A 22,228-nucleotide genomic window follows, 5' to 3' on the forward strand; every position below is an offset into this window, starting at 1 on the left:
CCCACAGTAATTGGCGCAAGCTGTTGCGGTGTCCCTGCCGGTCGGCGAAGCTAATAAATAAAATAAAACCTCTCGACCTTTGTCCCCCTTTTTTTTTCGCTCGTTCGCCACTAAAGAATATCCCAAACATTTATTACATCCCTTGTACACAGAGTCTATAATAGCCTGTTAGGCTTCGGGCTAAATTTCTCCGGAAGGGAATTTTGTTTGCGCGTACTAGTTAATAATTGGAAGAAACGACTAAGGTCTTTTTTCAAATTGGTATTATGGACAACACACAGTTTTCAGTTTATCTACGGAATCAAGAACATGTCCATTGACATAAAACGGATTATATAACATTAAGGTGGTCAATTCTTTGTAAATTACGTTAATCTAGACACGGATATTATGCAACCACTAAAAATCGAACCAATGTTCTTGATAAGGAACAACTTTAGAGGCCTTACATGACGCTACACTTTGATAGGGTGCGAGAGAACCCGCCCGAGACTGGTGTCATTTGCAGCGCTCTGTCAAAGAATTCCGGCTTTTCAATTTGCTGTTGTCGGCTCTGATTGAGTAACAGCTGTTGTCTCAAGCTCTCCACGATCTTCTTTGATTTCTGCATTTATGCAAGTCGTTGGTTGAGGGTGTGGTGCTGTCGCATGAAATTTTGTCTTAGTTTTTCAACTTACACCATTCTCGCCTTTACCATGTTCTCCATCTGTTTTCGTCGGACCGCTGCTTCAGCTTCTATCTGTTCACGGAGTCTGTTTGTTTCCTCCTCCTGTTTTGCCCGCAGTATTTTCATCTCTACCAAACAGGAAAAAGTTTAGGTCAAACAGCCATAGGGGAGTCATGATGAAGACTATAATGGCTTTTACCCTGGTTCCCCCTTTGCACAAAAATCATCGAATGTCTCAGTCACTCACAATGAATTTCTGGTGAGAAAACCTAAAATAGTTGAAAATAGTCGTTTAGCAAAATATTCACTCCACGTGTGGGTTGGTATTTATTTCTGACTGAATCATTCATATCGTGGGGCTACCCGTTGGGCCTAGTTTTGCTAGTGTCCGGGCTGACCGCGTCGTAACGAACTTCTGACTGCACAGGTTGAGATGGACGCGCATTCTAACGGCGTTGAAATGGCGGTCAATTTGAGATTTTCGCTGGGCTGGTTGCTCGGCAACCCAACTTTTGTGGGATTTATTTTGATGAACTTCAAGGGCAACCATTTGGCTTTCGTGCTGCCAAGTTAATGTTGTTTTTTATGCTTTTACCACTGAACTGCGGGAGACTCCTGTGACTGGTGGACTATTTAGCCACTGGCTCTGAGGGAAGGGGAAGTACATGCACTTAATAATTTGTTTCTGCAAAGAAGATCCAAACTCTTCCCTTTTATTTACCACGTTGTACCGAAAAGGCATCCAGCCCTTTGATTATATCCTCCCGGAAAACTGCCACCACTTTTGTATTTCTACCAAACAGTAAAACTCTATATCCTTAATAATCTCTCATTGATGACACAGGAAGGACAGGCGGGGTGTTTTAGTGAAACACAGAGCAGCTTTTATATCTCACTCCCCTCCTGAGTAGGACCTCGTTACATGATAATTACTTACTCATTGCATTTATTCAGTCTCTAACTCATTTTCTTCATACCACAGGTCTGTTTGCAGCAGCCCATGACATGAAAATGGAGTGGCTCGTTTTAAAAGGAGTCTGTGATTTTGCTCCCGGCAGTGGATCTACAAACAATTCATGGAAGACTTTTGCCTGTGTTAGGGCGGCTTCTGTAGTATCCAACATGTTGAGTAACTCCCTTGTGTTTGGAGACTGGCCTCACTACGGAGGTGCGTGTTTTTGTCTTTGTTTATGTATGTAACAACTTTGGCTGTGTCTTTCAAACAATGTTACAATATAATTTTATTTTCACTTTTAGGAGAAAGCTACTTAGAGTTAATGATAAGGTTACAATTATTGATATGGCTTGAATCTTTGAAAGGGGCTTAGAGTTCCCTTTTAGTTACAACTGCCATGAAGTTGCAATATAGTTTGCTTAATATTAATTAATTTTCTACTTTTCGCTTTGTTTTATGTTCTTTAATTTTGGTTTGATTTTTGCTTTGTTTTATTTTGACCTAAGTTTAATTTTTTGGGTCATGAACGAGGTAGTCACACTTCATGGGCTATCAGAGATTGTTCAACCAAACTCACTGGCAATCTATTACTCTCTTTCAATCACATGTAATGAGTTAAAAAAAATTATTTTATAGGATCCTTTCAATAGGAACGTTCAGCGGCCAAACGCATTAAGATTGAAGATAATTTCTTGTTGTATGGCCACAATTTTGCTAAAAAAATAAATTAACTTTTTGCAAAAAAACTACCTTGCATTGGTTAATCAGTGAGAATTCACAGTTCTTGGAAGAGGCTTTTGGTGTTGTTGTTTTCAAAGAAAGAAGAAAAACATGGGCACATTTTATTTTGTTTAGTTTTTTTTTCTTTGCCAACAGTTTTTGCGGCGGACTTTTTGAAATGGTGTCAGAATCAGCTGAGAGAGTGTTACAACACCATGTGTCAGGTGAAAATAACACCATGGGACCCAGAAAACACGGTACGCATTAATGACATTTGCATACAGTTAACACTTTTGCAAGACCACAGAAAACCTGATGGAATTACGAAAGAAACGCTGGAAGATTACAGTGAAGTATTTGGAAGTGACGAACATCATCCCATCCGAAGACGAATTCTAGTGTATGGAAGACCTGGAGTAGGAAAGTCTACTTTCACTCAAAAACTGGCCATCTAATTTTTGTTTAGATGCTCTTCAGCAGAGCACTTGATAATGTTTCCAATAATTTGCTTTGAACTCAATTAATCAGATTATTTTTCGTTAGAAAGAATACAGTCTTCAGGAACAGTCACTGTTTTCAGAATTTTCTTTTTCTATTATGCGACGTTAGGAGCCGATGTTGTAGATGGAGACCGTAACAAACCCACGTTAAGTACTTTTATGGCTCATGCGTAGCTTGTTCAAAGATGATTTGAAGAAAACAATGACGAAGATTAAATTTAGTGACTTCCAAATGACTTGATATTTCCTGATTACACAATAATTAAAAACTTTGGGAGTTCACTCGATTAACCTTTGCTTTGCTTGTGTAGTTACGCCTTACTTTAGAGAGAAAAAAAAAGATGTGTTGTGAGAATTTTTTTCTGACCAAACTCCTCTGCTCAATTTTGAATTTTGAAATTGTTCGGCTTCTGTTGTTATTGTGGGATGCTTTTATTTGGGTTTGATTATTTAACGAGAAAGGATTGTTCAACCCATACGTGCTATGAATTCGATGAAGTTGTTCCCTACATTCTGTGCGGGCATTTATTCGCTTTTGCTATCAGGGAGCGTGAACCCCAAAAATATAAATGAGCAAAGAAAAGGGATTTTTTCCTTTTTTAAAATCCGAATTGGTTTTTTTAAGTGAAAGTCGCGTTTATTCTATTGTCATATCTTCACGTTTTAAAGGTTTGTGCCGATGATAGGAAATAATTCACCAAAAGTTGAAGGTGTAATGATTGTCTTCTTTAACGAAACTGGCACGGTGTTATAATTTACTGGGACTTAAATGGTTTCCTTATACTTATTTATCAGTCGGATTCTTTTCTACTTTGGATTATTTGCTCGTGTTGAGTGATTCTGTCAGTTTCTCGTAGAGCCCCCAGGTCTCCTATGTCTCCATGATAACCCTATTTTTTTTGGAAAAATCAAACAGCAACATTGCAAATATTGAATTTTTTTTTTGAGTGAATCTCGTATGTCTCTGTCTCAATTATAAAAGCTGACGTTTCGAGCGTTAGCCCTCCGACGAACGCTGACGCTCGAAACGTCAGGTTTTTTAATCGTCACGGTGGCCAAATTACCATTTCAACTTTGTTGATATATTCAAATTATTTCGTTACCCCCACCGACGCAGCCCCAAACAGTTTCTTTAGAAACTATCAGCCTTTATTCATTTGTCTCTGTCTCAACTTGGTCTTGCAATCGTCTATTAAATAATCCTGAGCAATGATATTTTTTAACCTCAGTTTGGCAGACAGTAAAACGGATTCTGCGTACACCTCACGCTGCTTTCCATGTTTCCGTTACATTGTTGCTTGTTTGGATATGGTTTTCGGAAAAATATTTTCGAAATTGAATGAAGAAAGAAACAAATTTAGCTTTCAAGACTTGAATACTACATATTTTCTGTCAGTAGTGTCCAGTATAGTACATGAAGTTGTCCTAATGGAACGAGGCTTGGTGATATTTTTGTTAAACTTTGTGAGTTCATTTGATTGGCCTTTCTTTTTGACGTAATATTGAAAGAGAAATCTTCTGTAGTTACGCCTTACATAGGGAGAGAAGAAAAGATGAATTGTGAGAATTTTTCTCTGACAAAATTTCTTTGGGTAATCAGCAATTTAATTTTTGAAATTTTTAGGCTTGTGTTGTTTTTGTGGGATGTGTTTATTTGGGTTTTTATTTGAGAACCCCGCCAATAAACAACTAAAAAGCAAAACAAATCATTTTAAAAGGCGCGACCCGCGACACGCGACCATTAGTCAAACTCGGCACTGTGTTATAATTTACTCGCTCTTCAATGGTTTCCTTATTCTTATTTATCAGTTGGATTCTTTTCTCTTTTGGCTACTCTGCTCGTGTTTTGTAACTCTGTCAGAAATCAGGGCCTATCGGTCTCCTGCGTCGAATAAGCTCATTTTTGAAGAAAAATCAAACAACAACATTGTTGATAATGAAGTTGTTAAACTTGCTATCGTATGTTTGTTTCTGCTTGGTCTCCCGTAAATCCTAACAAAATAAGTTTTAAACTTCAATTTACCACACACCGTGGAGTTGATTCTGTGTACACTTTACGCTGCCTCCCAAGTTTCTGTGACATCGCTGAACGTAAACAACTTTTTGATGTGAAACTCTTACTACCATCACTAGAATAAAAGATCTGCCTACCTTATAATTATTCGCTGCTCGTCTTGTCTTTCCTGTGGAGTTTCGGCGTTTTTATTTTCCTTGAGGAATACGGAAATGCTGCATTGTCCTTCTCATCTAAAGAAACAGAAAAAAGCAGACAATTAACTTGTGTGGCATGAAATGATAGGTTAGGAGGCGTTAGTTGAGCGGAGCACAAGTGTGAACCTTGAAGTTGTTTTTGATTTGTTTTGTTTTGTTTTTTATCATTATTATTTACTAGGTGTCTTGCATTTACTTCAAACACAGAGTTTTATCAGAATAGTACGGTTACATTGCAAGGAAAACTCTATGCTTCTAGTAAAGCTGAGAAAAACATTACAACGAGAACCCCGGATCATCAAAAATGAACATCTAGAGTTGAAATATGCCGACTAGGTGTGTTGTATGAGGAATGTATGAAGCCCGATACTCTCTTGCAAATTGCGCACGTTGCTACATCCTTCTACAACACATTTAGACGGCATATTTTCGGATAATATCGACTACAACCTTCCCAAACAAGCAAAAATGTGTGAAATGCAGACTTTCGTGTTCTCGATTTGACGTCACATTACCCGCTAGAGCCATTCCCTTTTAAACTCGGTCGTGGGGCAAGATGGCGGCCGATTTTCCGTATTTTGACCGGGCGCAGAAAAATGAAGATTTGCGCAAATAAAAAAAATTTTTGCACAGAAATACTCTAAAAAGTACTCTTACTTCGTTAATCGAAAAAAATGTTTTGGGTTTTGGTGCACTTTAACTATTTGTCTTGCTTGAAAATGCAAGTTGAGTGTTACAAATGTAATTGGTGCTGTGGTTGATATTGTTGCCTTTTTCCTTTTTTTCTTGTGATAGATGCGGGAATTTTCACGGGGAAGGAGGATATCCAACGACTTCTTACAACAGTTAAGCTGAAAGAAAAAGGAATAAGGTTCAGAAAAGAGCCAGGTGATGATGATGATGATGATGATGACGATAATGATGATGATGATGACGATAATGATGATGATGATGACGATAATGACGATGGTGATGATGATGATGATGACGATGATGATGATGATGATGATGATGATGATTATGATGATGAATTTGATGACGACTTTGATGATAACTGTGGTGATGATGATGATTAGGAGGAGAACGATGAGGATGATGACGATAACTATGGTGATGTTGATGATGATGAGCAGGAGAAGGAGAATGATGATGACGATAATGATGGTGATGATAAGGGTGTTGAGTGAGCGCTTGGAAAAAAGGTTTCTATGGGAACTGATATATCGAATACGAGCCGAGTGGTAATTTAAAATAATTTGGCTGTTCTCAAGTCGTGTGTTGTGGCGGCGAGGTACCAAAGATTTAATCTGAAATATGCGTGACAAGCAAATCACAATGCAGTGTATACAATATTCTCTATTGAGATTGTCATGATAATGTAATTTGGTCACTCTTCTTTCTGACTGGTTTTATTAAGTGTTCAACTTAGCTGTGAGTCTATTCAGTGTTGTGGCAAATCAGAACGCTAAACGAATCTCTCAGGTCATTATTTTGAAAAACGGTCGGCATTGATCCTACCTATGACCTTTGGGCGCATAGAAAGAAGTCGCGTTGAGTAGTCTGTACCAGACTCTCCTTCTTTGGAGACGGTCTAAAGCAGGAGAGCTGAAACATTGGAGGGAGCTACTCTTCCTTCCCAGACTCCATTTATCACTCACCCAATATTTCGATCGTCTCCAATAACTGATACCCTGGCAGAAGCTTGATCGCCAGCTGACAAATATTATTTTCTCTTCACAAGAAATGCGGACTTTGTGAGACGGAGCGGAAGAATGATATATTGAGCTTAGATCTGTTCACAGGCAGCGATGTTCAATCAAGTAGGCTTGTTTTTAAGCCTTCCATTGTTGATGCTTGAAACTGACAATTTTTAGAAAATCGGTCGCGATCAGAGATGTTTAAGTCGATACTTGGTGTTACATGCTTCAGTGCTTGTTTTGTAAATAGTAATTTAGCTCGGTCTACTTTAATAAATGTTTTCATTATTGTACTTTTACTTTTATTGATTAATTAGGTAACATTGTCTCAATTGCTAAAGAAAGTTTAGATGGTGTGAGAGTGTTTGACAGAGACAATAGGTACCACGTCTATCCTTGTTGCTCGGGCCCCGGCGATAACAAATTTATTGAATTAGTTATTTTACAGCTAAACACATTTTTTTTAAAATTTTATTTTAGGTCACCTTCAAGTTTTTTTACAGTCCAATCGTTATCATGAACAACACAATTTTCAGTTTATCTTTGAAATGTCTATTGACATACAAAGGATTCCATATTTTTAAGGTGGTTAATTTGTCACCAATTACGTCAAACCGGAAACGGATATTATGTAACCATAGATAAATCGAATGAGTATTCTTGATAAGGGATAACTTGAGAGGCCTTACATGACGCTACTCTTCGATAGGGTGCTAGCAACCCCACCCAAGACTGGTATCATGTGCAGCGCTCTATCAACGAATCCTGGCTTTTCAACTTACTGTTGTCGGCTCTGATTGAGTAGCAGCTGTTGTCTCAAGCTCTCCACTGTCTTCTCCATGCCTCTATTTGATCTCTACATTAGTGCAAGTCGTTAGTTGCATATTTGGCTTTCTTGAATGAAATTTCGTCTTTGTTTTTCAGCTTGCATCATTCTCGCCTTTACCATGTTCTCCATCGCTTGTCGTTGGACTCGCTGCTTCAGATTCCATTTATTCACGGAGTCTTTTTTCCTCCTCCTGTTTTCCTGCAGCATTTCCATCTATTTACAAGAAAAAGTTCAGGTAAGACAGCCTAACCCTAACCCCAACCTAGCCATGTTTTACGTGTGTGTTCACAAACTGTAACTGAACAGTTTTGGCTGTTTCTATAGTTAACTTGGTCATAAAAAATTGGAATTATTAAAGATAATGATATATTGAGCTTAGATCTGTTCACAGGCAGCGATGTTCAATCAAGTAGGCTTGTTTTTAAGCCTTCCATTGTTGATGCTTGAAACTGACAATTTTTAGAAAATCGGTCGCGATCAGAGATGTTTAAGTCGATACTTGGTGTTACATGCTTCAGTGCTTGTTTTGTAAATAGTAATTTAGCTCGGTCTACTTTAATAAATGTTTTCATTATTGCACTCTTACTTTTATTGATTTATTAAATAAGATTGTCTCAATTGCTAAAGAAAGTTTAGATGGTGTGAGAGAGTTTGACAGAGACAATAGGTACCACGTCTATCCTTGTTGCTCGGACCCCGGCGATAGCAAATTTATTGAATTAGTTATTTTACAGCTAAACACATTTCGTGCTGAATAATATTTGTACCTGGATTTTGAATTCAAGAGAATATACTTCGACACGGGTACCCCTATGGTACGAGTAAAAGCCGGTGAATTTTCTTGGTTTTATTTTCCCTCGTTTCCCTATAATTTATAGCTGAATTTGACGGCCTGAATTGTAGAATATATATGCCTTTTGCGCTCCACCAACCCACCTTTTAAATGTTGTTACTGATGCTTTGTTGTTGTTGGTTTTTTGCTTTGTGTTTTGCCTGTAAACAACCTTTTGGTATCTCTTCCCACAAGCTGCCCGTCCTCCCTTTAATTGTCCTACGCTGAAATATTCGATCAGCAGGCACCAAGAGTCACTGACTCTTGGCATTAGCATCCATTCTTCTGTGCCGCTGTGGCGCTAAGTTTGTCAAGTTTTGAGGCGAAGAAAGAAGCAAAACAAGGAAAAGAAAAAGGAGAGAGTTCTCCATCTGTTGTCGTTGGACTCGCTGCTTCAGCTTCCATCTATTCACGGAGTTTTTTTTTCCTCCTCCTGTTTTTCCTGCAGCATTTCCATCTATTTACAAGAAAAATTTCAGGTCAGACAGCCTAACCCTAACCCTAACCTAGCCATGTTTTACGTCTGTGTTCTCAAACTGTAACTGAACAGTTTTGGCTGTTTCTATAGTTAACTTGGTCATAAAAAATTGGAATTATTAAACTGAGATTTTTCCTGACTAAGTCCATCAAAGAAAGCTGGGAAGCGCTGTAACTGTTAGTTTTAGGCATTCAAGGTTTTATGTACAAATATTTATATATATTTATCGCTTACTAATCCAAGTTAGATCCTTCCATGAAATGAACAAGCTGCAGCCTCCATCTGGTGCAAAATATGCTCAAATATATTGGTCATCAGAAATTGTGTAACAACAGGCGTTAGCAAAACTTAAAGTGCACCTACACCCAAAAATTTTTTTTCGCTCAACGAAGTAAGCTTATTTTATTGAGTGTTTCTGCGCAAAAATTTTTTTATTTGCTCAAATCTTCAATTTTCTACGCCCAGTCAAAATACGGAAAATCACCCGCCATCTTGCCCCACGACCGAGTTTAAAGAGGAATGGCTCTAGTGGGTAATGTGACGTCAAATCGAGAACACGAAAGTCTGCATTTCACACATTTTCACTTGTTTGGGAAGGTTTTAGTCGATAATTGTCCGAAAATATGCCGTCTAAGTGTGTTGTAGAAGGATGTAGCAACGTGCGAAATTTGCAAGAGGGTATCGCGCTTCATACATTCTTCATACAACACACCTAGTCGGCATATTTCGGACAATATCGACGACAATCTTCCCAAACAAGTGAAAATGTGTGAGATGCAGACTTTCGTGTTCTCGATTTGACGTCACATTACCCGCTAGAGCCATTCTTCTTTAAACTCGGTCGTGGGGCAAGATGGCGGCCGATTTTCCGTATTTTGACTGGGCATAGAAAATTAAAGATTTGAGCAAATTAAAAAATTTTTGCACAGAAATACTCCAAAACATAAGCTTATTTCGTTAAGCGAAAAAAAAATTTTGGGTGTAGGTGCACTTTAAGGAAAGTTTTGGGACGCTAAGAAAAAATAACCAATGTTATTCTCTTGCCTGAAAATGCCTTTGCACAACTTATAATTTTCACCGCGTTCGATTTCGGACCATTTACTCAGCAGCTTTTTAAATGTATCAAAAAGATACGAAAATATCAGTGGAGTAATTAGAGTTGGTTTTGTTAGAATTCTATCTCAGGGATATCGAAACTCTCATACATTCACACAAACTGATGCTGGGAAAACAATGGACGTATTTTGACAAAGTTCGTGTGAATTCTTTTTATTCTAAAGCGCTGAATAAGACATATTTAAGTAATACCTCCTTACAACCGGTTCGTTCAGGTACCTCTCGGTTGTAATGGAGGATATTCCGATTGTTTCAGCCTCTAACTGACCAATTGCTTGGTCAAGTACAGTTTCTGATCTGCTTAGTGCTTTAGAGTCTACGAAATGCCTTGCTACATGTTAAGGACACTAGCCAGAAGGCTCATTTTTAAATTGATTTTTGAACAGTTCACTAATTTCAGCATGATCTTAGATATTTAGATAATTACAATTGTTGTGAGATAAAATTGGAAGTTGTTATTCTGAGAATTTTCCAGTTAAGTCTTTTGTTTTGTTAAGCCTTGCCTTTATGCGCCTACGTGTTGTTTTGCTAGATTTATAGTTTTGATCTTTTATTTTTAGTGTATGCTCGAACTTGGCTCAGTTCGCGGAATTCCTTCTTACCGTGCTAGACATTTTAATCGCTTGTTATGGTTGAGAATAATTAGTTTCATAAATGGTCATGTTTGGGTTGGTAAAACTGACCCTGAGTTTTACCCACACCGAAGTTCCTGTTTGTGCGCGCGATTCTCGTGCGCAGCTGATCATTGGCGTTTGATTGGTTCCTTGGTGCTCGCCAAGTAATTCGGAGCGAGCCGCCCAATTTTCCCCTTTGCAAAACAACGGATACACTATGGAAACTCCCACGGTCAGCTAACCCAGACATGTCTGCGATTTTTGTATTTAATACGTGGGCACTCCTCGCTAAAAAGTAGTTGTAGGAGAAGAAAAGACCTGAAGCGTTGTAGCAGGAAAGAATAAAAAGAGAAGAGGCCAGAGTCTTGGTACTTCCCGTTAAAAGTCAAGCGAGTTGCTAACCCCCCAACACGATCTATATCTGTATTTCTGTATCTCCATTGGTTTTGTAATCAGACCTTTCAGCGTCACTACGCGCATACAAAAGGCGAGTTTAGCGTCCCTTTAATCAGTTCTTCGTAAGTTTTTGAGCAGTCTTGGTAAACTTTCGCCCTCTCGTTTTCTCAACCTTTGGCACAAGCAGAACCGTTATTTCAGTACCTTTGCAACTTTGTTTAATTCTGGTCTAGTTTTTTCAGTGTTGGGCGACAATGCACGAAGAGATATTCCGTTGTATTGGCGTATTCTCAATTGATTTAAGATTGAAAGGCCAGAATTGTACCAAATGCAAGTGAACGTCCACAATTTAGATAAGAACAATGGGCTGCTAACCAGCCACCAAAATTCTTGTATTTTGTTTCGAAACTTTTGTACTGTTTTATTTGTATTGTTCTTTGTCATTTGAATCTCGGTATTGGCGTTGGTGCACAGCTTTTTATACGCGATTCTTTGATTATGTATTCCACGAAATTTCATAGATTGACAGAACTTCGTTGTATTATTGTTTCAGCTTACGATCCATAGATTGATTGATTGTGCGATTGATTGTGATTTTCATCGATGATTGGGGACCGTGGTCGATTGCCTTTCAAGAATAAAGACTCGTACAAACGGTCAACTTTGGTTTGTTATCTCGATCTGTAAAATAGTCCACAAACGCCTTGTTGACCGCGTCTTGGAGCGACGCCCTCTTTAAACTTGAGAATCTAGATTTGTGGTCGCCGCAAACGCTACACTACAGATGTTACCGATTGGAACATCCATGCGCATATGAACATCAAGACATGCATGGCTGCGTGTGTTTTTATCAGCTACAGTTATGTCCCAGGCTGACTGGACATTCGGAATCATTCCAGGGGGGTGTTAAATGGCGTTCACGTACAGTTCAACTAGGGCAGCCAGACCTGAAAATAAAGTGAGTTATCGAAAGATGGAGAATGAACTTCAAGTTGAAAGACTTTTGAGGAAATACTTTTAAGTCAATTTAAAAGTGTGTACTTTAGACAAAAATATGTAAAAGTAACTTAAAATTGAAAAAGATGGCACAGGACTGGGAACGATAATTCAAAAGTTAGGCCGCCACTTTATATAAAATTCCAAGGATTAAGCTAATACCTCTAAAATTGTCTTCAAAACACTTTATTTCCATCTGAAAAATACCCTAAAATTTTGGATAAGTTAGGTGTTGTCTCTCAAGGGAGATGAAAGTTAAACGGAGATCTAATATAACAAGCTTTTCCTTCACCAGTAACTAGTTCCCCAATCGTTGAGGCTGGGCTTAAGAGTGAGCTCGGGATTCTTTTTCAACGAGACCTTTCAATTTTCTTTCCTCGGCAGAGAAAATTTAACTGTTGATCTGACTTCTGTACGTGTCGATGTTTTCATGAATTCTACATTTCCAGAAGATGGAGGTAGTTTTATGGCTACAAAGCAAGGGAAGAAACGAAAGATGCTTTTTTAGCTACTTTTTAGGTGTGGCCTGCCTGTTCCATTCATTGTTCCTTGAAAACTTGTTTGGTTAAAGAAGGAGCTGGTTTAGAGACCATAGCTTAGCGAGTTTGAGGAGACCAGGGAAAAGGTGGCCACACCCTCTTTTTTCCTGTATATTCACGAAATGCTTTAATGTGCTTGCTTCTCGAAGTATTAAAACTTGTTCGAGACCTTGATATCCCGAACCAATTATCAAAACCCTTCTTGCCGAGGATGAAGCAATTACAAAGTCATCAGTGTTGTCAAGGTGAACCAGCCAATCAGTTCTTTTTGTTAATAGGATACAACTAACTTTAAAGCGTAGTCAGGGGAAATATAGATAAACTTAACAGACATACCAAATTACTATATTACTAAAAGAGGAAATAAAGCTTTTGACTCTAGTTTTAGTTGAGTTACATGTAAGAAACATCTCCATAAGTTTGGAAGATTTGATGAGATGGTTAGGCTTGCCATCAGGACCAGCAGATTTACTAAAGTTCAAGTTAGATCAGAAGAGTTTGGTAAACCTGTGCCTCACTAACAAGGAGAAAATAAAATTCAAGAGTGAGTGTTTTCTTTTGTATGTTGATAACACTCGTGTGACCGGCAAAATCATCCACAGGGAGGTCAAGACTACTTCATCGATTAATAGTGAAATGGTGAAATCGTTAAAGATTGCACGTGTGTCCAGAACTGCACTAACATTCTGAATTCAAAGCATTGGCTTAGAACTGCTACTTGACTTGCCGTTTTATAAAAGAGGCCTCAGATTCTTCCAGAAGGAAACAGCAGAGCCAGGGGAGGTCAGATGCTGCTTTGTCGCAGAATTCCTTAAGGAGGCTCGAAAGGGTTTTTTAGACCGCGCGGAGAATGAATTCCAAGATACACGCAAGCAAATTACTCGCGAGAGTAATAAGCGATGGCGCGCGCGATCAGGTCCGCGGCCGAGTTGTAAACAAACATGGCCGCCATTAGCGTTTCAAAATTGCCGGGTACCTCTATTGTTTCCAGCGGAAGTGGTTGTTTGAGAAACAAAAATGGAAAGTTTACTTCTTGAAAGTTGGTAGGAAAATGTTTTGATGGCAGGACTTTTGCCGAAAATGGTCAAAAAAAGTTTATTTAACGAGCTAAAGGAGGATGGTGAAGTCAACACCCCATCAATGAAGTCGCGACGAGTGTATTCGGTACGTCTTACTTTGTTCCGCGAAAAATTTAAGTGGATAATTCTGAGTGCTACGATTTGTTTCGCATTGAATTTGATTCCTATTAAAATGAAATGACCGAGAACTTTCCTAAACAACTCACCGGAAGATGAAAAGCAAAATGAAATCATTGTTGGATCCAGGATGGTAAACATTGAAAGTATGTTATATGAACGGAAATGGAGAAGTGTAAATGTTGCCATAAAAGAAAAAAAAACATAATTTTCAGTAAACAAGAGATCGTAAAAATGTAGATGAGACTTTAATTCTAATTCAACCAGAAACGGTAAAATTAAAATAAAATATTCATCTTAAACTTGTGAGAAAGATTGTTGATATTTCACTCGATAAACTGTATATTACAACTACGAAAATGCAAACTCGCATTTGTTAAGAAAGCACTGCAAAATTTGTTTTGTTTTCCATTTAAAACGGAATAATGAAAGTTCACGGCCATGACAGTGGCAAAGAGAAAAAAAGGAAAATGAAGCCAAGGCTTGTTCATACCTCTAGTACCTTGAAAAATATAGAAATTCGCGAAATCTGTGACGACCAACAAATTACTGTTGTATATGAAACCCTGATTTCCGCTTAGTTTGACGCTCATAACAATCTGGAAGACGTCAAAGAAAATTATTTTAACTCCAAATTGTTTTCCCTCCTCCACTTCAAATTGCATACAAACAATTATACGGTTAATCATGGTAAATGTGCATCGCCGAATGAGGCCTGCGATCAAGCCATCTTCTCGGAACAACGACAAGATACCATCCAGACGTCTGATGGAAAGCTTCATCTTTCGACAAACATGGTCCAGAAGCTGGCAGAGGCTGGTTTGTCTCATGTTACACTACAATCTCTGTACGAGAAACTCAACATTAACGGTCTCAATGTTGTACTGGCATTGGCGCCACCTTCAAAATCAACTTGTCATCATATATCGAATTCCGCAAGAGAATTCTCTCCGGAATGTTCTTACATTTCCAACTGTCGTAACGGTAAGCAGTCTGAGTCTCAAATGATGACTTATTTTTCAGGAATGTGTAAAATCACGAAACAAGGTGAATCCATCTTCAGGATGTACGATTTTTTCCGCGCTGAGGGCATCCACCGATTAATCGCGCGGACACGGACTCATCCTCGCGAAAATGAGACCTGGAGTCAGCGGTATCGTTTAAAGCGCGTGACCGGATATAAAAGTGTGAGCTAAAATTGTAAAAACCGGAAATAAAGCTTTCTAAGTTGATGAACTAATATCTCGAAAATTAGTTCGGTGACCTACCCTGATTTTTTGTGTACAAATGATTTTCATCATTACGCATTCCTGAAGAAAATTTTAAAAAAAATTCATCAAGTGGAAAATTTTTTACATTTTAAAACAGCATTTTCCTATATAAGTCAAGTTCTACTAGTTAGTTTTTTTTTTATATCACGTATACAGATAGAGAATGTGATGATGTTATAAATTTGAAAAAAAAACTAGGTCACCGACTTGGTTTTTGAGATATCTTTCAAAAACTGAGTTTTAGAAGGTCTTTTAGCACTACTGTATTGTTGCCAAGGCAACAGATGATGCCTGACGAGCCACCTTAAAAGATTGCCCTAACATAGTGTTAAGCATATGTCAAGTCATTATCCCGATGATAAGTTTGACAGTCCTGATATCTTTTACTGATTGGCAATTACTGTTAATTGTGGAAAACCCTTTCGAGCCTCCTTAACTGATTTTCGTTTCATTGCTGTAACTTTACTTCGCTGTTATTGGTAGTTATTCGAATTCTTACACGTTAAAGACCAGCAAAATTTTCAATGGAAGTAATCCTGAGACAAGATTTTCCTTCTGAGTTGATGGATTGATCCAAGGTGGGTGATTGCCTCGAATATTTGCTCGTTTAATCGGAGCGTGATCATCAATACCTTGCTTATGCCATACCGTTAATTGCGGCTGATAAGCCCCCCCCTACTTATAAGCCCCCCCCTCGTCATAAACCCACTTACCTTTAAACAACAACAAAAAAGGTCGGACTACAAGCCCCACTCTGGCTTTTCTTCAAGAGATAGGAACTCTGTGCTATTTCAAACTAAAATTTTGAAAAGTCAGTGCGAAACAATAAGTTTATTTCTTCTTTTTAGTATTACGAAAAAATTAAAAACAACCTACAAAAAAAAAACAAACAAACAAACAAGCAAACAAACTTTTATAGTAAATCGCACACGGCTTCCTGTGGTATTAAATTATTATCAAAGGGCTACAGCATTTTCTCTCCGTTGAACTTTAACCGGACATATGTTCAGACAACAGGGTGTATCGCCTGATTCCCGCTCTCTTGCTTTCAGTTCGCCCAACTTGATGTGTTTTATCCAATGTAATGTAGACGTTAGTGCATGTTTTGTGGAATAACTTATTGGTCTTCTGAGATACTGCAACAGAAGACGGAGATGAACTCTATCTCTGGTCCGAAATTGAAACTGTTGTTCAAAATTACACTTGTTTCTTAATTGGAGAGCTAATAAGTAGTTATGCCTAAACAATTATGGCCGTGACTGGGTACATAATTTGTCACGCAATATTCAACGTGACCTCAGAGAGTCACGGAATACTTTTACATCAGTATTTCGCAGAGTATTTCTCTTTATTTTTAAAACTTTAGGGGTCATCTGTGAATTTTCAGCAAAACTATTACGAGTAACAGTGAGACATATTTTTAGAACATTCAACACTTCCGTTTTGCGGTAGAGGTTATCTTATCACGTGACAGATATGCTTGAGTGGAATGTTGTAGCTATGGAGTGAAGTTTCAGCTAAAGAATCCTTGTGTTTCCTTCTTTCATCTCGGCTCTGAACTTTAACTGAACAGTTTTGGCTGATCATCCCGGTCGAAAGTATTAAAATCCACCAGCCATGTGCTTATCTTAAAAAAATTACGTCATACACAATGTGCATTGTTATTTCGTGTTCTTTTGGGATACCTGTGGTGATTTTGTCTATATATCGAATAAATGTTTTTTTCTGTCTGAAAAACAAACTAATTATACCAATTAGACCACATATATCAAATAATTGTTCAGAGCTTAGGAAAAGCTACAAACAACACGGTTATCTGGACAAAAATAATTCACGACACACGGTTAATTTTTTCCCATTTTCACGACACACGGTTAATTTTTTTGGACGTTTCACGCCACACGCTTAACCCCATCGAGACCCACCTATTAGATTGTTTTATTGGATGTCCAAGGTTGCGTACTCATGTAAATAAGTTACAAAACGTTCAACAAGTGTGTATTTCCAGGGGCGGATCCACTAATTTTTGATTGGGGGGGGGGGGTCCAAACTTTGGTTCAGAAAGGACTGTTGGACTCTTTTGAGGCAAATTACTTCTCCCCGCACACCCCACACCCCCACCCACCAGTCGCGGTTGCACGTTATAATTCCTTGGCCGCTTACTGTTTACTTGGAGTCATTAAAAAGATCAGCCAATTAAAAAGTGATATACGATCCTGTCGATGTAAGAATTTCAATTTTAAAGTTGTAAGCGTCAGGTCTGTTAGAGGGGTCCGGAGCCCCCGGACCCTCCCCCTGGATCCGCCACAGTCGTTTTCACCCGATTCGCTTGTAATTAACCGCTTACATGCGGATTTAATTAGCATCAAATTAACGCATACAAGCGGTCAAAGTAGGGCCTATTTACCTATCGTGAGCTTGTGAGGTATACCGTCAAAATATTTGTGCCCTTTTCTGACCCCTTTGACTAGCTGCTTTGTTTCCCTGCACAACGTGAACCTTTAGGTTGTTGTTTCCCGTTACCTGATCCTGACCTTTTTACTCTAAAATGGAAAGGCAATCCAGATTAATTTATTCAGAGGAACAAAAGGAAGTGCTAAACACGTTTTTCAACGAAGGAATGACCTCGACCAAGAAAGCCATGTGCGACAAAATTCGTGCATGTGCCGCGAGAGTCGGCATTTCCGAAAACCAAGTGAAGGTATTTTTCAGCTTACACCTTAAAAGGTTCCTCGGCCTAAAAGTGATTAACTTACATTTTATCATGGGCACTAGGATAATTCATTTCCTACACTAAATTTCATGTATGTATGTTGGTAAGACTTTCAAGCTACTTTTTATCTTGGTGTAATTTGTGAACTGTTGACCTTTTCTGTTACGATCTTAGGACATCTTTCGACCTTTTTTTTTATTTTATCACACATAGGCTGTATACGTTGTTACAGTGTAAGATTTTCGCCATCCAGCTTAGTTCTAGTTCTGCGTTGTCCATAGCTTTTCACGAATAATGTGAAAGCCGTTGATGTTGAAAGAAAATTAAGCATGTGATGCATAATGTAATATTACATGGAACGACCAGAAACCGCCTTCAATCATTTGAAGCGACCTAAAGCCTCCTCAAAACTAACTAAAATTATCTTAAACAATTCAAAATCATCTGAAATCACACACAACCGAAAAATAATGTTCTCAGTGTACCGTATTCATTAAGTTTTTAACGATTTAGCGCGCGCCTCTGGTGACCTTTGTAATCACTAGAAATTCTTTGGATCCCATTTGCACGTTTCGCATTGCTGACAATTGGCCTGAATGAAAGTACGTTTACTTCTAATGAAAACGTAATGTACTAGGTACGATTATGAAAAATTTCTTGATAACAATTGTGCAACTTTGTCCTCTCGTGATTCAATTGTTCACCTGAAAATGAGATCGACTGTAATATATTCTTACATAATAATGGCTTTTTTAAGTTGCACCCCTCTCCTGTTCAATGTACAACGAAAAATTATTTATTGAGCATGATGATGATGGAAATCGTTTGTCTTCAGATGGCCTAACAAGCCAATTCTCTCAGTCTCATATTAGTTTTAGATGGTTGTGGGTGGTTTCAGGTGAAGCTAATTGTTTTATTATTTACCTATAATATAAATTTTATCTTTCATATAATTACAGTAAAACCCAATTAAACTAAATATTTTGAATAAGGTACTTGCAAGGATGTTAATACAAAAGGATTATATCGTAGAATTGATTCCTTATATTTTCAAATAAATTATGTTCTTCAAGGCAGTAAATGACAAGATAGTCAATTGCCAGGGCACTTTAGATTTACTCATTCATATATAAAAATATGTTTAGTATAATTTCAGAGCTGAGCAAAGAGTTTCCAGCAATTTGATTGGTTGAGCAGTTCCTTATATGACACTACATAAGCCGCTCCACGCAGTTTATGTAAAATGTTAAAATAGAATGTTAATAAATGTTACTAAAATGTTATGATTTTAAAAATTTCTCTGTTGTTCAGCTCTGAAATTATACTAAAACAATTTTTCGCCCCAGGTTCAGTGAATATCATCGAATAATTGTCAAATATAGGCATGTAGATATACATTTCGCCCTCTCTCACTCTCTCTCTCTACCTTGCTTTCTCTGTCAATTTGTTTATTTCTTGATTATTTTGGCATATACATTATGCAAAGTAGGAACAAATAAAAATCAATTTAAAAAGATTTTTGACTTACAACAATTTACAAATGTTGGTAATATTACAGTTGAATATGAGAGGAGTATTTCTCAAGTTTTATAGCAAGATAAACAAACTTTGCAATTAATTGATGTCAGTGTTTAAACTGTACCATACAAATGAGTAGAGATATATCAAGAAATACTATTAAGGACTCAAGATCTTCAAGAGGCTCAGAACTTCAATGTTTGGAATTACATGCATAGACCTCTCCTCCTAGACTTTGCAAATTCAAAAAGGCGACATACTGGTAATAGGGGTGTCATTGGCATAGTAGATATTACAATGATAATAACAATCAAGGTTTTGAATTTAATTATATTGTGGTAGTCTTTATATGCTCACCTACCTCAAAGCAATGTACAATTTATGGAAAACTGAATTAGAGTTAAAGAAAATCTTGAGGGAAGACATGGTGTCACTACTTGAGCAAATTGTAAAAGCTAAGCAAACATGTCCTTAGGATTGAGTTGACTTGTATAATAACACTTTACTTTTTTCCAATACTTTTTTGGCTACTGTACAATGTCATCTAACTGTTATGAGTCATGCCAATACAATAAATTAATTAGACAGAATGTTTTCCCAATTGCTGATTTAGTATAGGTTTCTTCATGATCCTTTTGAAATTAGAAACTAGCTGTGACTGGGTATTGTCAGTGACAGGTAGTTCAAAGTTTTCTTGTCTGCCAAATTTGTAAACCAGTTGGAATTTTACACTTCTTTGTCTTTTCTTTTTTTTTCAATGATGTGAAACATTACTTTTTTTCTGATCAGCACTGAATAAACAATCACAATGCAAAATGTAACAGTGGTTCCAGAGTACTTGATGCACAGAAGAGGACAGAAAAGAAACCAGTGAGGAAACAAAGTGGGTTTAATGCTTTCACTAGGGAGTTCCTACAGAAAGGTAATCACAGATATAAACTACATATTTAGCTAAAATTGGACAAGTTGCTCCACTTTTCTCCAATGGTATGGAAGACCTCTGCTCTTCCCCCAGTCTGTTCTGTGATTATGCTATGTCCTTTAATTCTGCAGAACAGACAGGGGGAAGTGCAGAGGTCTTCCATATCATTGGAGAAAAGTGGAGAAACTTGTCTTAGTCAGATAAAGATGCCTACAAAAAGGTGGCAACAGATACAGGGTCAGTTGTGTCACCACCCTCAGCTGATAAACAAGCCAATAGGATCATTGGCAACATCATGAAACAGGTCAGGTAGTAATAATATTATTATAGTCATCATTGTGACCATTATTATGTAATTACTATGATGTTTATCACAGTATGTGTTTTGAACTTTGTAATTTTTAAATGACTGCATGACTACAATTTACTAAACTACATCAAATGAGATCTTAGTTACAAGTAATTGAAGTGATATACCTGATAAAGTAACTGACATGATTTGGTTTATGTTGAAAATGGCCTTCAATTGCGCTAGAACAGCTCTCCCATCTCTTTTCTTGTGTATCTTTGCCTGAACTTTTCAAGCCCAGATCAGGACTAGAAGATGTTAAATTTTGTTTAAACAAGCATTTTGTATTGAATTCTGCCATACATTGATTTAATTGATAAAAGTTTATAATTTCCCAGTTTTCTTATTGTTATAATTATTTATTTAACTGGTAGATTGACTATTGTCAAATTAAAATATGATATTTATCTGTTTGGATTGTCATGTATTAAGATGTGCCAAATGTTTTTCATTATTTGTAATTTTTGTAATTGGTCATTAGGTGTCTCACTCTCCTAATAAACAATGAAAGTTATTTAAAAACTCAGGTACATTCTTGTTACTAACCCTTATCAATGGTTTACACAGGTTGCTGAACTGGAAACATTAGGTGGTCATGCAGTTGTGTTATGTGCATATGATGGCATTTGTTACCAAGGTTCAGCTGGAATTGGTGACAGTCTTTTGAAAACAAACATCATGGAAACATTTGCAAGTAGATTACACAGTGAGTATACTGACTATAAATATGCATTAATTAGCACTTTACTTTTGATATGCAGTTTCAGAAGCTCTTCCAAATTTGACTTGTAATGTTGAAGTCTTTCTACAACTTTTTCGCTTAAGAATTTGTGAAGTGTGTCTGTGATTGATCCCTGTAGTGTATTGATTATACATGCACCTATCTCATTTATTGACAACAACCTAGTATGGGTTCTAAGGTGAGCACTTTGTACATAATTTAGTAAATGTATTACTTGCAATAATCCTACTGGAATGGAAATACCCGCATGCTGTAAAATTACTAAGTCAGTAAACACTTATACGTCTATCTGTGTAATGTGTTTTTCGATAAAGTTCATTTGGCCTTTGGCAAGGAAAGAGAAACAGTCTCTTTGTGTCTAAGTGACGACACTACAATCCCCATTTTGGATTTTTCTATCTATGAGTTGATGATGAAGAAAAAAAACATGTATTGAACCAATTACATGTAGATTCCAATTTGTATTGCATTTCCTCACTGAAAACAAAAACAGGACAGCTAAACGCATCATCAAGAGCAGTAATCCCTTTTCTCGTTTCAGGCTGCTTAAAGTGTACATCTGTGGTCTTAAATACCACAGTAGTCTCAGTATATTATCCCTTACCAAAATTAAGTATACTTTTAGTATACTAATTCTGTAATCAAAGTGTACAGCAAATGAGATACACAACGTATACTTTCGGTAGACTTGAAGTACCAGGAATACCGAGAATACCAGGAAATGAAACACAATGAAAGGCACTATGTTTAGATCAACAACTTACTACACTACGCATCTGGATTTCTTAGAAATTAGAAAAGAAAGTCAGATTTACAGTGAAAATATGTCGTTATTTTATAGGTAATTCCTTGGAGGAAAAGCAAGACGTCTCTGTAAAACATCTACAATAAGTGCACAACACCAAATACTGTATGCTTTTTTAAACATATATTTGCCTTAATACATGCACGCTCGGGTTCAGACCAG

General features: G+C 37.4%; 1 protein-coding gene and 1 pseudogene across 2 annotated transcripts in view; both read left to right on the top strand.

Moving 5' to 3' along the window:
• LOC111344545 (uncharacterized) overlaps positions 1-22,228 on the top strand; it is a 94,660-nt gene that overhangs the window by 36,332 nt on the left and 36,100 nt on the right. The window lies entirely within an intron of this gene.
• On the top strand, positions 16,470-22,228 carry LOC148735861 (uncharacterized; annotated as a pseudogene). Its single transcript, XR_015999222.1, has 5 exons — positions 16,470-17,718; positions 20,038-20,170; positions 20,302-20,474; positions 21,087-21,225; positions 22,103-22,228. The product of XR_015999222.1 is annotated as an uncharacterized LOC148735861 (transcript).

Source organism: Stylophora pistillata, chromosome 3 (genome assembly GCF_964205215.1).
Source record: "Stylophora pistillata chromosome 3, jaStyPist1.2, whole genome shotgun sequence".
In the NCBI taxonomy this organism is placed as follows: Eukaryota; Metazoa; Cnidaria; class Anthozoa; order Scleractinia; family Pocilloporidae; genus Stylophora; species Stylophora pistillata.